General features: G+C 44.4%; 1 pseudogene; it reads right to left on the bottom strand.

Moving 5' to 3' along the window:
* Positions 1-293: 293 nt before the first annotated feature.
* Positions 294-1,050, bottom strand: LOC125112938 (isopentenyl-diphosphate Delta-isomerase 1-like; annotated as a pseudogene).
* Between the last annotated feature and the right edge of the window lie 8,404 nt (positions 1,051-9,454).

Below are 9,454 nucleotides of genomic sequence, written 5' to 3'. Positions count from 1 at the left end.
AGCCTTGGTTACCCAAATTTGTCATGACCATTTATTTATTTATGTAGATACATTAAGTTTATTTGCTCTCTTTTTTACAATCATTTCTCAGATTTTTTTTTTTTTTTGCAAATAGCAGTGCACATAAATCAAGAGTAGAATAAAAAATTAAGAATTATCTTCCATACCAATTCTGGTTGTAAAATGTCAGTATTTCCAATGAGGGTACAATGGGGAAACACATTTTTAAAATTCATTTTAAGTTTACTAAGTAGAGGAATTCTTCAGTACTTTACAGTCATTCATCTCCATGTTTACGTTGTTTTTATTTCCTCATGGTCAATAAACTGATTCAAATGTCTTAACTTATCCCACCATTGAAAGAGAACAGTCTCTGCAATTATTTGAAGCCACAGAGTTATCTTAATTTCACCACTGGCTGCCTTTTTCAGAAGTTCCTTTAGTTCTTCCTTTGATACATAATGGTAGCTTTTAGTCTCAATGGGCTCTGGATTCAAGGTTACGTTCTTCCCTCACAATCAAAATGTAATCAATTTCATGTTCTCCCCAGATTCCATCAGATTGAGCCTTAATGTGAATTTGTGTCAGATAATTACTTTCTTCTGGAGGAATCTCTTCTATAGGAATTCCCAGTTCAGGCCTCTGTGCTGCTCTTCTAACTCCAATTGTGTCATATTCTTCATGCTCTTTTGGGATACTTAATGAATGACTAAAACAAGTATTAGTGAAACAATATGGAAAAATAATTTTAGAATCTGGTCACTATTGTAGCAGAAGTTTATTTTCAGTGTTGAGTAATAGGAAGACACTAAAGCCCCAATGCAGTAACCCTTTCTCAATGTTCTCCTTCAGGTGACAGTTCTTCTTGATCTCCACCCAATTCCTGTGGTCCTTCTTGTCCATGACTATGCACATCTCCATCAGCAGCTGCACCTGCTGTGCATCCAGGTGGTCTGTGTTTATCTCCAGCATCCTGGGCAAACTTGCACACGGTCCTGGAGACCTGGATCCAGAAGCTGCAGAAGGAGGCTGGGGCCATATTTCCCCCATGGTCAGAGCACCCTGCCCCTTCCAGCCCACAGGACCACCTCCTCAATGCATAGATTAGGCCCTAGGGTTTCTTCCTCAAACAGGTAAGGTGAAGAACTCCCTGACCAACAGGCAGTGGGCCCACCCCTTCAGCACACCAAGCCCCTGATGCTAAGCCCAGGACCCACATCTGCCCCCAGAAAGTGGCCTCTGAACCTCAGCCACTGGTGGTCCCATTCATAATTGTCATGACTACGATCTGTTTCTACCTAAAACTGTAAAGATGTAAAAATAAAGAATACAAATATAAATAAAATAATGTATTAATTGTGTAAAATATAAGGAATAACATAAAATATCATATTAAGTTTTTAAACTAATAGTTATAACTTTTTTTAAAGTGCTGCACCTGCAGCATATGGAAGTTCCCAGGTTAGAGGTCCAATTGGAGTGGCAGTTGCCAGCCTACACCACAGCCACAGCAAAATGATCCAAGCTGCATCAGCAACCTATACCATAGCTGTGGCAATGATGGACTCTTAATGCACTGAGCAAGCCCAGAGTTCAAACCTGCATCTTTTTGTGTATTAGCAAGATTCATAACCAACTGAGCCACAAGGAGTAGTCCTGGTAACTTTTTTTTTTTTTACAGCACAGCATATAAGACATTCTATTAGTCACTGCTAAACAGAAAGATCTTTGACTATTTGAATTTGATAAAAGACTTGTACAATGACGTAGAATCTGGGGACTATATCTAGAAAATTGTGTTAAAAAATCTGTAATATTGAGCGGTAATGGGGCTAGATGGCAGAGTTTACTAAGCATAAGTCTAGAGGGTAAAAAAAGGCAAGTTTTATTCTAAGAATGACATACAAGTAATTCCTCAAAGTTTTCAATTTCCAATCAGACTTGAGTAGTAAATAATTCTTTACATAATTAAACTTGACACTAATGAAAGTTATAAAAGTTTTGTTCTTCATTAAAAAAAATTTTGTTAGCATTAGTTTAATATTCATTATTTTTAGTATAATTGCTATATATAAAATGAAATCAAAGAGAACATGATGGTGGGTTTGCCTGAACACAACAGCACATTGCTCTATTTTTCAGAGACACACATACACAAATTCTAGAATGTCTCTCTTCTATTTTATAGATTAATTGTCCTGGTTCTTTTTCCTGAATCAAGTTGAAAGCTCGTAAGGTGGTCTGTTCATCAAGTGTAGATGGGGAAACAGATTTGCTGAGGCCTGACAAATGTGTAGGTTTTCTTTCCTCTGTGATGTAGTGTCTCAGAGTGTGGATGCTGGAGTCAGATAACCCAACCAAGTACCAGTTCTGCTATAGAATAAATAGCACTTTTTTAAAGTGTTGCACCTGCAGCATATGGAAGTGTACTATGAAATGGGAACAAATGATATTATTATTTATTTCATAGAATATCTGCAAATCTTAAATGAAATGACATATTAGGCAGACATAAAATGTCACCTACTATATAATTTCATTTATATGAAATATCCAGAATGGAGAAATCCCTGGAAATATATCGGATTGGTGATTGCCAGGGAACAGGGGGAGAAAGGAATGGAGAAAACTTGTTTAATGGGTATGAAGTTTTATTTTGTTGTGATGAAAGTGTTTTGCAACCAGAGAGATGTAGTTATTGAACAGCATTGTGAATTAATATTATGCCACTGAATTGTTCATGTTAAAACAATTAATTTTATGGTACATGAATTTCATCTCAATAAAAAAAACTAGTTCTAAGTAAAAAATACATATATACATATTTCATATCTATATATGAAGTTTATAATGTCATTCTGTTGCAGAAGCTGCAAAAACCGTGGCAGCGGAAGGAGACAAACAGCAGTCAGAGATATGGAAAAGCAAGGTTTATTCAGCACCGGTGCGGGCTCAGAGGAGTCACCTCCAGAGTCTGAGCACCAGGTCTTTGTTCTCAGTAACTTTTATACACTACAAGGTCTTGATTTTCCCATGTAAGCATCCTGGACCTCCCCCATCCCCAAGCAGACAGTGTTCCTCCCTAAGAAACTGAGCAAGCAAGGTTACAGAAGCAGAACTGATAAGCAATGCTGGGTACCTAATTAGCAGGGCTGCTGGCTTGGACAGAGAGCACACAGTTGTTACATTATTACAAGAAGGGTGGCATAGTGATTAGCACAGCTGGAAAGGCTTGCAGCTGCCTTCTTAGCCAAGGGGGGGTTGTTCTTTAGTTAAAACTCCATTTCATTCCCCCCTCTTGATGTTCAGGGTGCATCTGCACCCTTTACAGATCATCATCAGTCATAACCCTTTGGTAGCCTCTAATAAGTAGCAGGTGGGAGGCTGTTTTTCTTTTAACCATGGTTTTTATAAAACCTTTTATATTTATCAGGAGAGGTACAAGGCAGGGAACAAGTAGGCACCCTGTGAGTATAACCGTGACTATTCCGACCATTGTCTTAATTCCTCCCAACCAAGAAAACCATTTACCAAAGAGACTGTCTGCATCCCATCCTTTCCAAGTTTGTACAGGTACATGGGCTAGTTTAGTCATGCGGTCAGCAATTTCTTCTACCACCTTTCTGGTGTCATCTATTTGTAGACAGCAATTACTTAAGTTAAATTTTCCACAAACCCCTCCTTCAGAAGCAAGTAAATAATCCAAGGCCAAGCAATTTTGGTAGATTGCACTGCACATTTTAGTTTGTTGTTGGGCCAATATAGTCAAGGCCCTTGCAGTGTCATTTGTTATAAGTTCCAAAACTGCCTGTAGTCTGATGATGCGGTTCAGCATATAGATAGGGGTGCGATATCCCCAAGAGCCATCCTCTGCCCAGGTGGCAGGTCCATAATATTGAATTGTCCATTCTGGGGGCCATTCATCATCTTTCCAGTCTCCAATTTGGAGAGCCCTTCAGTCTCTCTGGGCACCCTGTGCCCTGTATATAGGAACTCCCAGTTGCTCCCCTAGTGACAGTGGGAGCAGGAAGAAGGAAGGTCTGATTGTTCCCAGTACACATGCCCCAGCCCAATTCGGGGGGAGTATGGAATAGGCCATTTTTTCACAAATCCAATATAATCCCTTTGGTGCCCACCACTGGATATCAGCACTGATATATTTCCATGCTTGTCAAAGGAGGGAGAAGTTAGACAAGGGATTAGGTTTGGGCTCTGAGAGATTGGAGGATGACCACCATTGAGTTTTTAGGGCAGTCAGATTATAAAAACTTAGGCCTAAACATGTTAGGCTTCCAACTGAAACATTAAACCATCCTCCCCACCTCACAAGACAATTTCTCCCAATAATAGCAGTTTTGAGGAGCCATACCCTATCGGTGAGTTGGGGGTATGCAGTCTCATTATGAGGCTCTAATGGGTCCAGTTTTCTGGCTTGCCAAGGCCAGTGGTCTCCTGTGTTCATTCCCCCGCATACATAACAAGAGGAGACCTTGAGAGTTTGTGTAATAGTTTCTGCCAGGGCTAAGAACAAGTTCTTAGTTGTGGCCAGAATGGGAGGTGGGGTGTTTTTTTTTTTTTTTTAATCTCTTCATAAAAGGAATGAAAGACCCTGTGAGAGGCACCTTGGAGCACAAACGTGCTTCTCTGGAAATGTAGCACAGCTCTAGGGTCAAGGCCTTTTCCGTCAATGCGAATGTTTATTTTGAAACCCTCCTTCCATTTGGGCTCACAGGCAGTCGATTCCTCAAGCTTCAGCCGTGTGTTGACTGACCAGCTTCCAGTGTGGTCAAAGCAGGGCTTTGAGATCGTTGTCTCCTTCTCTGTATTGTCAGGCGAAGAGGTCTCTCCGGATCGAGGGCAGTCTCCCACTCTCCACGATCGTCAGCTGGGCCAGCTGGTTTAACTCTGGAATGATGGATCCAAGCATCTATTCCTGTTACTTTAAGAGCAGTGGGGGTGGTTAGAATTACAGTATAGGGGCCCTTCCATACTGGCCTCAAGGGCTCCTTTTTCCAGTCCTTTATCCACACCTGGTCCCCCGGCTTGTGGGGTGTACTGTTATACCTAAGGACACAGGTATTCTGTCTGTGACCCATTTATGTATCTGAGAAATAGTGAACCCCAGTCCTTGTAATTGTTTATGTAATTCCAAGTCTCCCAACTCCCTGGTGTTTCCTTTTAAACTGATTAGTGGAGGTGGCCTTCCATATAAGATTTTAAATGGTGAGAATCCTATTCCCACTCGGGGTGAGCATCTCACTTTCAAGAGGGCCACCGGCAACATGTCTATCCAGGGCAAGCCAGTTTCCTGACATAACTTTGCCAGGGTCTGTTTAAGGGTTCGGTTCATGTGTTCTACTTTCCCTGAACTTTGAGGGCGATAAGCAGAATGTAGTTTCCATTGGATCTGTAAAGCTTTTGCCACCTGTTGTACTGTTTTGGTCACAAATGCCGGTCTGTTATCTGATCCGATGGTCAGAGGCATTCCATATCTGGGAATAATGTCTCTCAGGAGTGCCTTGGTTACTTCCCTTGCCTTTTCAGTTCGGGTAGGGAAGACTTCTACCCATCCTGAAAAAGTACAGATAAAAACTAGTAAATATTTGTACCCCTTACTAGGGGTGACCTCAGTGAAGTCCACTTCCATATCCTCAAATGGAGACAGTCCGCAGTGTTGTGCCCCAGCTGGTCTGTGGGGCCCCTCTTTATCTGGCAGAAAAGTGGCTGGGTTCAGAGTCCGTACAACCTCCAGTTTTACCCATGGATTTTCACATAGTAACCCTTGATATTGAGTTATTCGTGCATGTGTGAGCCAATGGTGGCCCCTGATATCCATTAGGGTTACAACTGAGTATGGGAATTTAACATTGAGGTTTTGTCCCAGGGTCAACTTGTCGGCCTCTCTCACCAACAAGGTGGTAGCTGCCAGTGCTCAGAGACAGGGAGGCCATCCGGCTGCAACTGAGTCAATTTGTTTAGACAAATATGTCACTGGCCTCTGCCAAGGCCCAAATTCTTGAGTTAAGACTTCCAAAGCCATCCCATTTTTCTCCTGAACAAAAAGGTTAAATTCTCTGGTTACATCAGGAAGTCCCAAGGCTGGAGCCTCAGTGAGTTTGGTTTTGATTGTCTGAAATGCTATCTCCTGGCTTGGTCCCCATTTAAGGGGACCCTTTTTTTCCCCTTTTAGAGCCTCATACAGAGGCCTGGCCAAGTCTGAAAACCCAGGGATCCATATCCGGCAGAATCCTGCTGCCCCTAGGAACTCACGAACCTTCCGGCAAGTGGTAGGGACAGGAATGACACAAACTGCCTGCTTTTTTTCAGTCCCCAGCATTCGTCGGCCCTGCATGATGTCGAAGCCCAGATACTTGACTTGTTTTTTGCAGATTTGTGCCTTTTTCTTTGATACCCGATACCCTGCCTCCATCAGTAGGGAAAGGAGAGCTCTTGTTCCCTCTAGGCACTGAATCTCCATGGTGCCAGCTAGTAAGAGGTCGTCAACATACTGTAGCAAAACACAGCCCAGTTTTTGTCCAGGAAATTCAGCCAGGTCAGCAGCTAAGGCGCCGCTAAAAAGAGTGGGAGAGTTTTTGAATCCTTGTGGGAGTCTAGTCCAGGTGAGCTGTTCCTTTGTCCCTGTATGTGGATTCTCCCATTCAAAAGCAAACAAGGGCTGACTGGCAGGTGCCACCCAGAGGCAGAAAAAGGCATCTTTTAAGTCCAGGCAAGTAAACCACTCAGCAGTGGAGGGGATCAGCCCTAGCAGGGTATACAGGTTAGGGACAGACAGGTGTAATGTGACTGTTGCTTCATTTATGGCTCTCAAGTCCTGTACTGGGCAGTAGTCCTGTGTTCCCAGTTTTTTTTCACGGGCAGTAAAGGGGTGTTCCAAGGGGACTGACATTTTATTAACAGTCCATGCTGAAGCAGCCTATCCAGGTGAACCTGGATTCCCAGTCGAGCTTCTCTGGGAATTGAGTATTGCCGTAGCTTTACCGGTTGAGCTCCGGGTTTTAGATCAATCAAGACAGGAGTGTGGCATTTTGCCAGTCCTGGTGGGTTTCCTTCAGCCCAAACCAATGGGTGTATAGTCTCTAGTTCTGGGGGAATGGTCCCTATTTCTGAAGGGGAAGAGTACAAGCGCCATTCCTCTTCCCTTTTTACAGCAAGAGCCATGATTAAAGGAGAGGGGGGTTCTGTCAATTTAAGTTGGGCTGATCCATCAGTAGAAAAGGAAATTTGTGCCATTTTAGCCAGCAGGTCTCTTCCCATCAAGGGGACTGGGCAGTCAGGCAGGTAAAGAAATTCATGTATTACTTCATGGCCTCCTAACCAACATCGTCGAGGACCACAGAAGGGCCTGTGGGTTTGGTTACCTGTGACCTCAAAAATGGTGGTTTCTTTCCCTGAGAGGGGAGCCACAGGTTGTGTAACCACAGAAAGTTCAGCACCTGTGTCAACCATAAAGTCTATGGGGTGGCCCCCTACTTGAATTCTGACCATAGGCTCTCAGGGGCCCAGTTGGAGAGAGCCTGGTCCCCCCAGTCAGACTCAGCTAGGCCGATCAGGTTGGTGCTGAATGGCTCAGATTGGTACCGGCTAGGTGGGGCCTTGGTCTTTTTCTCAGGACGGTTGGGGCATTCATTTTTCCAGTGTCCCTTTTCTTTGCAGTAAGCACATTGGTCATGTTCCAGGGGACTCCTTTTCCCTTGCCTTGTGCCTTGTCCCCTACGATGTAGAGAATGTTTCTGCATCACGGTGGGCCACCTGGTCTCAGTTAATAAAAACCTTGTTGGCTATTTCCAACAGTTTAGTGGCATTCTCTTCTGCAAATCCTTCTAATTTCTGTAGCTTTTTACAGATATCTGATTGGGCTTGTCCCACAAAGGCAGCATTTATCACCCGTTGGTTCTCAGGGGCCTCAGGATCAAAAGGGGTGTAGATTCAGAAATCCTCACATAGTCTCTCATAGAATTTGGCTGGGCTTTCATTTGGCTCTTGTAATATCGCACTGATCTTAGTGGGCTTTTTAGCCCCAGCTTTTGCCCCCTGTAGGAAGGCCTGCTGGTACCTCTCTAGGTTACGTTTCCCTTCTTCAGTGTCATAGTCCCAGTGGGGGTTTTCTTTTGGGAAGGCTTCCCTCACTCAGTTTGCCAAGTCTGCTCGACTCCCCGCATTGGCCTGAAGCCATTTTTGGGCTTCTGTTACAATTCACCAGCACTCTTCAGTGTCAAACAGAGTAAAAAGGAGTTGCCGGCAGTCTATCCAGGTGGGACAGTGTGTCTGGAAAATGAATTCTAAGAGATCAATCAGCGCCTGAGGCTTTTCAGAATATGAGGGAGTATAGTGTTTCCAGTTGAGGAGATCGGCGGTGGAAAAGGGCTGGTAATAATAAAAACATCCCCCCTCTTGTATGGTCCCATCAGGGGCGACTTGCTGTGGTCCCTGTGTCTCCTGTAAGGGCATTTATAATGCTGGAGTGGCTGCTCTCTGAGCTGAAAGGAGACGCCTGCTCATAGGTTCTCGAGAATCTGGCTGTGGGGTTGATATCGCCTCCGGAACTTCAGAAGCAGAAGGAGGAGGAGAAACAGAAGGTGGTGGGCTATCTGGCATCTGGGGACCTATGGCTCCTGGAGGTGGGGTCGGCAGCACATAAGGTGGTGGCATGGGGGCGAGTCCTCAGGTTCCCCTTGATAAATAGGTGGCACCTTCTTTTGAGACAAGGTTTTCTTCTTGGACTGGGCTACTAGCACCTTACACTGTCCCTGGTCTGTGGTGCAGAACCGAACCCATGGGGGCCTCAAATAGGCAATTTCCAACCATTGATCAATATATGGAAATTGGTCTGGATGTCCAGGGTCTCCTGTTATAACATTATATACTGCTGTAACTGTGAACACATCTAAGGTCCCTTCTGGAGGCCAGCCAACACCAAAGGAGGGCCACTCTAGGGTACAGAGGGTACACAGTTTTCCAGGACTCAGCTTAACACCATAATCTCTAGAAAATCCTTTCTTAAAATTCTTAACCATACACTCTAAGACAGTGGGCTTGGAAACTGATTTACCCATTGTGTGAAGTCCCACCCTGTGATGGTGATGCAAGACAAACAGTGAGGGCAAGGCCTCAGGTAACAATCGCTTCATCCACCTGACTGCTCCCCTGGAGGAGATATTTCAGGCACCTCTTAGCATAGGTGGGATTGTATAAACCCCAACGTCAGGATCCCTCCAAAGAGGGCCACCATAAGCCATATGAGGTCACCGCGGAGCTGCAGGTTAGGACTCACTCTGGCTCCGTAGTCCAAAGACGGTGGAGCATGGGCTCTCCTTCTCTCCAGTCACTCACACACACATACCAGAATTGACAAGCCTCCCGATCCCAAGGGAGCAAACCCTGACCTGAGTGACCCTTTGGTCACTGAGAGGTGATCAGTCTCTCCTTCCGCCAT

This window comes from Phacochoerus africanus, chromosome 12, assembly GCF_016906955.1.
Source record: "Phacochoerus africanus isolate WHEZ1 chromosome 12, ROS_Pafr_v1, whole genome shotgun sequence".
Lineage (NCBI taxonomy): Eukaryota > Metazoa > Chordata > Mammalia > Artiodactyla > Suidae > Phacochoerus > Phacochoerus africanus.
Note: the sequence above shows the minus strand (reverse complement) of the source record. Positions and strands in the feature narration are given on the sequence as shown.